Source organism: Callospermophilus lateralis, chromosome 7 (assembly GCF_048772815.1).
Source record: "Callospermophilus lateralis isolate mCalLat2 chromosome 7, mCalLat2.hap1, whole genome shotgun sequence".
Lineage (NCBI taxonomy): Eukaryota > Metazoa > Chordata > Mammalia > Rodentia > Sciuridae > Callospermophilus > Callospermophilus lateralis.
This window is the reverse complement of record NC_135311.1, coordinates 50,001,801-50,010,588: the sequence shown is the minus strand read 5'-3', so window position 1 is coordinate 50,010,588 and position 8,788 is coordinate 50,001,801. Positions and strand designations below refer to the sequence as shown.

Below are 8,788 nucleotides of genomic sequence, written 5' to 3'. Positions count from 1 at the left end.
AAACATTCAAAATGACACCCAAAACAATGTTTTACGAGTTAGCTGGGCCTTCATTACCAAACTCAAACTGACACGTAAAATTAATTATCACAGATGAAATAATGGATATTTTGAGGTAGAGTAAAAACCTTCTGTAACTGATTCTTGTAATATATTCACACATTTCCTTGAAGATTTATATTTCATAATTGCTGCTTTTGTGTTGACTCTTTGATTTGCTATATGCTCATACAAATTCATGGTGAACTTTCTGACTTAAAGTGTAAATTCCCCTCCATAACAGAAAGTGTCAAATATTCCATCTAACCCATTTTTGGAAATTAATGTGAAAATATTTCTTCTGTAACTCTCCCATCCTCTTGTACTAATTTAGACTGGCTAATATTTAGGCCTAATATACTTCCATTATCTTTGGATTTTTGTTCACAACTGACTTTTATTTATTTCACATGTTGGGATACTTGTTTTCTTAGTACCAGCACTATATCTTCATTTCCTCCTTTGTTTAGTTGTGTATTTCTTCCAAGAAAGAATGCATAGAAAATACTTGTTTGAGATCTTGAATAAAGTTTTCATCATACCCTCATTCATTTTTAATATTTTTGAGTGGGTATAATCTTCTCAATAGATATGTTGATTAAGTTTGTGTCAGTCTGACTAGGCTCTGGTTCCCAGGTGTTTTAGTCATGTACAAATTTTGATGCTCTGAGTTTTTTTCTTTTCTTTCTTTTTTTTTCTTTTTTTTCTTTTCTTTTTTTTTTTTTTTTTGTGAGGGCGATGGGATTTGATTTACATTTAACTCAGTAGAGTATGGGTAAAACGAATTATCAAATATTGTTGATATGTCTATTCACTTAGTTGAAGACCATATGAGCAAACATTGAGGATCCTTAAAAGGGAAGGAAATCTCCTCAGGATGGAAACAGACAAACCCTACCTGAGTTTCCAGCCCATAGTCCTGCAGAATTCAGACTCAACACTTCAACATCAGCTCTAACCTGAATTTCTAGCCTGCCCTATAAATTTTGGACATGGCCATCACATTTTTTTTTAGGAAATTCATTAAAATAAATTTCTCTATGTATATCTATATGTATATATTGTGGATAGATATATATTGATAGACGTGCATAATATATGTATCTATGATCTAGAGAAATATAGTGCATTGTACTGTATATAAGTATAGAAAGATATAGATGTTACGTATAATAAGTATATATACACATATATTATATACATATGAATTATATATATGTGAATATGAATATAAATATGCATATATATATATATGAAATAGTCTCAGAATTTGGAAGCATTTGTTGATATTTTTTTCTGAATATACTGTTGCTATGAAAAGCCTGACATCATCCTTATTCCTAGTCTCTTACATGTTGCCAATTTTTGCTTTTTATGAACTTTCAGATTTTTTTTCTTTTTAGCCTATCCTAGATGTTCTGAAATTTCAGAGTAAATCAGATTATCATGATTTCTGATTTCTTGATTTGGAAAATCTTTCATTCTATATACTAAAGCTCAATTAATCTGGAAATGTGTTCTTTACTTACAGAAATGTCATTATATTATTTGTTGAAAGCATTCTAATTTTTCTAGTCTTTCTGAGATCCCTATTATTAGAATATTGGATTTCTAGGTTGATGCTTCCTATTTCATACATTTTCATCTTTGTTCAACGTATCTACTTTATATTCTATCTCTTCACTGAACTTATTTATGTTAATAAATGATATTTTTAGTTTCTAAGATTGCCTAACTCCCCAAATTTTCTTTTTCTAAGGAAATATTTTTCTTAATTCATGGATGTAAAATCATCTCTTTTTGGTGCACCTTAATTTTAGTTCTACTTAAACTTTATTTTTATTTTTATTTTCTGTAAGTTCCTTTTTTTGGAATTTTGGTCTTTGTCTTTCATATTGTAGGTGTTTATATTTATAAACAGAGCACTAAAAAAGCTTATTAATAATTATGTGTGTATGTGTATTTCTTGAGAGGAATCTATTTATTACTGAAATTTAATGAAATGTTTGAACGAAGATCCATGTATTTTGGGGGGAAGCAGTTGAAGGTGTTTTCTTTGGGGCTCATTTCCCCAGAAACAGATCTTTTATTGTCCTGGTATAGCAATAAGGGCCATATATAGATAGAAGGCTGGGGTTTCACTGTCCAATGGTAAACTTTTCCAAGTCCTGCTAACTTTAGTAGAGTCTTCACCTGTGCCTATTGTCTCAAGTTTAAATTATCTCCAATTCAAATTCATCAGAGAATAAATCACAAGTTTTCTGGAAGGTGGGAGTTTATCCACAACTATGTGGGACATGGAGGAAGAATGATAGTTACTTAGCTGTGATGAGTAGGTTAGGTGATTGATAGCTTTGAGTACTTTCTGCCTATCACAATCATGTGTTTCGTAAGACCAGAAACCCTTCTATTCCTGAAAGGCTCTTTTGTGCTGTTCATCACCAGAGTATGCTCCAACTCCTTTCCTACTATCACCAACTATCATCCTTATGGGCAGATGCAGCTTTTGGCTTTTCATTCCTGTTTTCCAATTAACAAAATATTGTCATTTTTGGTGTCCTTTCCTGTTTTAGTTCATATTCCATTTTAATCAATATGTTTCTCCCACACTATTGTATGAAAAGTCAAAATGACCATCAATAGCTCAGATATCATAGGAAAAAATAATTTTCCAAATACTAGTAATTATTTAGCAATAATAGATGTTAGGTAGAGATTAAATATTTGGGTATTGGTTACTGTTCACACATTTTTAGGTGAACTATGTATGGGGAATTAATTATAGTTAATGTTACATAACATGTACTAATTTGTATGTAGCATTTTAATTATAATTTAATATTTCAATGATTAAAATTGAATTGAGATACAATTATGAAAACTTGGGACAAAAGGAACATTAAATTATAGTATTTTAAAACTAACTAGTTGCTGTCATCCAGTAAAGCCATATATCCAATTGACAAAATCAATCATAATAAAAATAATATCTTATTTTTCCATATTTTTACTTTTCTTATCACTGGTAATTTTATGTTTCATTATTCTTATTAACTGCAATTTCCTTACTGGGAACAATGTCTTAGTTTCCCAACTTAACAATAAATATTTTCATTATATTTTAGATCTCAGGCCTATAAAAATATCCTGATAACCTCTGAATATTCTATGATTTTATGTATTTAAAATTTGTTTCATTTAAATTTTTGATTTTTTTTTTTTTACAAACACTGCATCAAATCTTTTTTATTTGTTTTTTTTTCCCCTGGTACTGGTGATTGAATCCAGGGGTGCCTTACTACCACCATTTTACATCCCCAGCCCTTTTTAAAAATATATTTTTGAGACAGGGTCTTGCTAAGTAGCTGAGAGTCTCACTGAGTTGCCCAGGATTGACTAGAACTTTTGATCCTCTTTCTTGCCTCAGTCTCCTGAGCTGCTAGGCATTTTCTGGTAAATGGATGGAACTGGAGACTATCATGCTAAGTGAAAAAAGCCAGTCACCAAAAATTAAAGACAGAATGTTCTCTCTCGTACATGGATGTTGACTCACAACAAGGGAGGGTGGAGAGGGATAGAATAGAAGTTCATTATATTAGACAAAGGGGAACAAATGGAAGGGAGAGAGAGGGAAATAGGAAGGACAGTAGAATTAATCAGACATAACTTCCTTAGCCTTGTATTTGAATACACAATTAGTGTAACTCCACATCAGGTATAACCATAAGAATAGGATCCTAATTAGAATAAATTATACTCTATGTATGTCTAGTTTGCCAAAATACATTGTACTGTCATGTATAACTAAAAAGAGTAAAAATAAAAAATAAAGTACAATTTTTAAAAAGTCAATTAAAGATTTGGTTGAAATTTTGCTAAAATTAAAGTTATTTTTAGTTAAGTTATTAAAACACAAGCATGTTCAGTTTTTATTATGTGAGAAGTAAAAGATTAGTTGTATGTTTCATATGTAGGACTCTAGATTGCATGTAATAATCATTAAATCAGAATAGGTGAGTCTGATGAGCATCAACAATGAGAAACCTGATTTAAGAATTTATTCGTGCTTGGATAATGGTTAAATTACCTATTAATTTCATACCTAAAATATTTTACACTTGACTTGAAAAATATAGGAACTATATTTTTTATCATTGTATTTGCCTTTATAAATTGGTAAAGAACAGAGCCACAATTTAAATTTTACATCTCTCTCATTCCCATATCTGACTTACTGGCTGTTTTAGTCAGCTTTTTTTCTGCTGTGACTAAATGACCATGTGGTTCAGAATTTGGGGGAGCTTTCTGAAATTGATGGGAGGAATTTTGGGATGTGCAGCAGGGCATGCTAGAAATACTTTAGATTGTTTAAGGGAAGATTAATGGCCGATTCTGGTAAGAGCTAAGAAGACCAAAATGCCAATAGGACAGTGGTCAGTGAAGACAGGGCTCAAGAGAGCTCAGATAAAGGAGGAAGAGTTTATTTGGCGGCTCACAGTTTCAGAGGTCTTTTTTCATAGAAGGCTGGCCCCAATCCTTATGGCTCCAGATGCAGAGTATCATGGTGGAAGAGTGTGGCAGTAGGAAACAGCTCACATGTTGATCAGGAGTTTCAGAAAGAGAAACTCCACTCTCCAGATACAATATATACCCCAAAGTCACGTCCTAATTCCCACCTCCTCCAGCCACACCCTATCACTTAAGTTATCACTCAGTTAATCTCTATCAGGGTATTAATCACTGATTGGGTTAAGACTCTCACAACCCAATTATTTTTCCTCTGAACCATCTCACACATGAGCTTTTGGGAGTCACCCCACATCCAAACCACTATACTGGCATGAATCAAAACGGCTCTGACATAGGGTAGGAAATATATGATTAACACTGCAATTTAAATCAGCTATAATCCATAAGGCATTCCAATATGTTAACAGGGCAGCATTAAAACACCAACATTAGTTGGAGTTCTGTGTACTGATTTCTCTATAGACCTTGTCCTAGAAGAAGTAGCTTGAAGTTCAAGAGTTTTCAAACAAAGTTGCATAATCATACTTATCTGGACTAGTCCTGGTGTTGAAAAAAATCTGTCTTGTGATCTCAGAGGTGGTACTTAACATATAAAGGAAAAACTGAAAAGCTCTTAAGTGGTAACAGCATCTCAAATGAAAACTTTTGGTTTTATTAGAGTATATTTAAATACTTCAATCAAGAAGAATAGAGTTCAGCCTTTTCAAGAGGGACTTAAAAAGATTTTGGAATAATTATAGTGAAGTGCTAATTAGAAATTAAAGTATATAACCTGTGATTAAGTTTGAGGCCTCTAAAGTCAGACCAATTTAAGTTTAAATCCAGCTTTCCTGTGTGAATTTAGGTCAATTACTTGACCACTTGGTACCATAGTTTTCTAATCTACAAAATTAGATAATTACAATACCAACTTTAAAAGGTTACTGTTAAGGATTAAATGGGATATTATATTTGAAAGGTGTAATACACTGGAGTCTGGCATATTATAACCATTCTATCAATTTCAAATAATATTTTATTAATTAAAAAGGGCAAGAGTTACTATAGCAAGAGTTAGTAAAGAGTGGTAAGTAACTCAGATGAATTCAATGCATATTTATTGAACATCTGATTTATTCTATGTGTTCCAAGTATTAAGTCCAGAATAGACAATTTTTGCAAAGTGCATGCCAGACTTTCTTAGCCTTGCACGATTCTACTTAATGCTCTTAAAATCTATTTGAAGTGAGTGGTATTATTGTTCCTACTTTATAGATGAGATTAGTGACACACACATGTGATAAGTAATTTGCCTAGACAGAAATAGAAAACAGAAAACAGTAGGACCTAGAATTGTTTGTGAAAGATCCATTATGTTCTTTTACATTTGGTAATCCTGAGGTCTCCTTTCTTTGTGAGAAAATTTATACTGGTGGACTTAATGCATATACTGGTCACAGAATGATGTTGAGTTTCTAGTTATTTTTCATCAGTTCTCTAGAAGTCATTATTGCATTTTCAAAATTATTTTCATTTACATTAGATTACAGTATTTTCAATTTCCATTCTATAGCATCTGTAATTTTGTGCCTCCTTTTGTAAAGTCCTTGTTTAGCATCTGGACGGCCATCTTAAGTGACAGTCACCATTTTTCTGCCCAAGGACCTTTCCAGAAAAGGCTCACCACCTCCTCATAGCAACACCACCCTTAAGCTGCCCACATTATGATCCACTCATCTCTGATTCCTAAGCCTGGCCCATAAATGCTCCCAAATCCAAACCTCCACTAAAAGGAATGTGCCTTTATTTGTCAGCTCTGACAAAACTCTCATGTGTATGTCTGCCTGGTCTCCATCTTTCATTTCTTGCTCTCCCATCTCCCAGTTCCTTGCTTTCCTTCCACCTTTATTTTTTAATGTGTTTATTTTTTGCACCTCCTAGTCTTGATGAAGTTTGATATGTAGGCTAGTTATTATCAACTTTGATACATTAGTTTTTTAAAAATATGTTTATCATTTTCCAAACTTCTTATTTTTTTCTTCTTATTATTACTAGTAGTAGTATTTTGGTATTAGTTTCCAACTTTATCTAATGAGCAGATATTGTGGTTCTTTTAAAATCTATTGAAATTATAGAGGGGTTCTCCACCAAAAGATGCAGGGTTTTCTGCTTCAACAGTACTTGGACAAAACCAGCACTGGACCCCCACCATGGCTAGTGGCTCAGAGCCAGCAGCCCTTCACAGCGCCCTCAGACTGCACCAAGGCCTCTGCCACTTCTCCAGCACCATGCCTCTCCTCAGCCACCCACCATGACTACCACATCCCCCTCACAGGTATGCCAGACTACCACCGGACTCCGAGGCCATCATCAACTGCCAGGTCAACCTAGAGCTCTACGCCTCTGATGTCTACCTGTCCATGTCTTACTACTTTGACTGTGGTGATGTGGCTTTGAAGAACTTTGCCAAATATTTTTTTCACCAATCTCATGAAGAGAGGGAACATGCCCAGAAACTGATGAAGCTGCAGAACCAACGAGGTGGCCACGTCTTCCTTCAGGATATCAAGAAACCCAGACCATGATGACTGGGAGAGTGGGCTCAATACAATGGAATGTGATTTGCACTTGGAGAAAAGTGTGAACCAGTCACTTCTAGAACTGCACAAATTTGCCACTGACAAAAATGACCCCCACTTTTGTGACTTCATTGAGACTCATTACCTGAATGATCAGGTGAAACCCATCAAAGAATTGGGTGTCCATGTAACCAACTTGCACAAGATGGGATTCCCAGAATCTGGCATGGCAGAATATTTCTTTGACAAGCACAACCTGGGAGAAAGTGATAATGAGAGCTACACCTTAGGCTGACTTTCCATAGCCATGGAAGTGACTTCCCTGGTCACCAAGGCAGTGCATGCATGTTGGGGTTACCTTTACCTTTTCTATAAGTTGTACCAAAACATCCACTTATGTTCATTGTACCATTCCTTCAAATAAAGAAATTTGGTACCCAGAAAAAAAAAGTGTTGAGATTTTATTCTCTTCTTTATCAGGTTGTCATTGCTTTAGTGAGCTTTTCTTCACTATGACTAAAAGACCTGACAAGAAAAACATGAAGGTGGAACAATTTATTTTGGCTCATGGTTTCAGAGGTTCAATTCGCCATTTGCCAAAAACATAGCTGTGGGCCCAAGATGAGGCAGAACATCATGGCAGAAAGAAGCTCAGGACATGGCAACACTGAAACAAGCTTGAGATCTCTGCTCACCAGGGACAAAATCTAAACCTCAAAAGCATTCCCCCAGTGACCCACCTTCTCCAGCCACACCCTACCTGCCTATAGGTACCTCCCTGTTGATCCATATCTGTGAAATAATCTGCTTATTAGGTTAAAGCTTTCATAATCTAATAATTTCACCTCTGAACCCTCTTGTATTATCTCCCAGGTGAGATTTTGGAAGACATCATGTATTTAAACCCAAGTAGTCATTAAGATTTTTGTAACTCTTCCCTGAATTAAAAGTGTATGTTGTCTAAATATTGGTTTAGGGGTTTATGTTCATCTTCTGTTTCAAACTTATTTATTTTTTATTCTTATTTTTAATTGATTTTATTGTTTTCAAAAACACGACAACAGTGGAATGCATTACAATCCTTATTACACATATAGAGCACAATTTTTCGTATCTCTGTATATAAAGTATGTTCATGCCAATTTATGCCATTATACAAGTACTTTTTTGCATTAAAATTCTTAATACACATATATACCTCAATTTTTCATATCTCTGTTTGTATTTAATGTATGTTGACACCCAACTAAAGTCTTCATACATGTACTTTGTATAATGATGACCATCACATTTCACCATCCTTGCTAATCACCCTCCCCCTCCCTTTCCCTCCCAACCCTCTTCCCTATCTAGAATTAATCTAATCCTCTCATGCTCTCCCTCCCTACCCGACTATGAATCACCCCCCCTAATATCAGACAAAATATTCAGCATTTGTTTTTTGGGAATTGGCTGACTTCACTTACCATTATCTTCTCCAATGCCATCCATTTACCTACAAATGCCATAATTTTGTTCTTTTTAATGCTGAGTAATATTCCATTGTGTATAAATGCCACATTGTTTTTATCTATTCATCCACTGAAGGACATCTAGGTTGGCTCCACAGTTTAGCTATTGTGAATAGTGCTGCTATAAACATTGATGTAGCTATGTCCCTG

At 34.3% G+C, this 8,788-nt stretch overlaps 1 pseudogene; it reads left to right on the top strand.

Annotated features, from left to right (window-relative positions):
• Window positions 1–4,879: 4,879 nt before the first annotated feature.
• Window positions 4,880–7,422, top strand: LOC143404253 (ferritin heavy chain pseudogene; annotated as a pseudogene).
• Window positions 7,423–8,788: the final 1,366 nt, after the last annotated feature.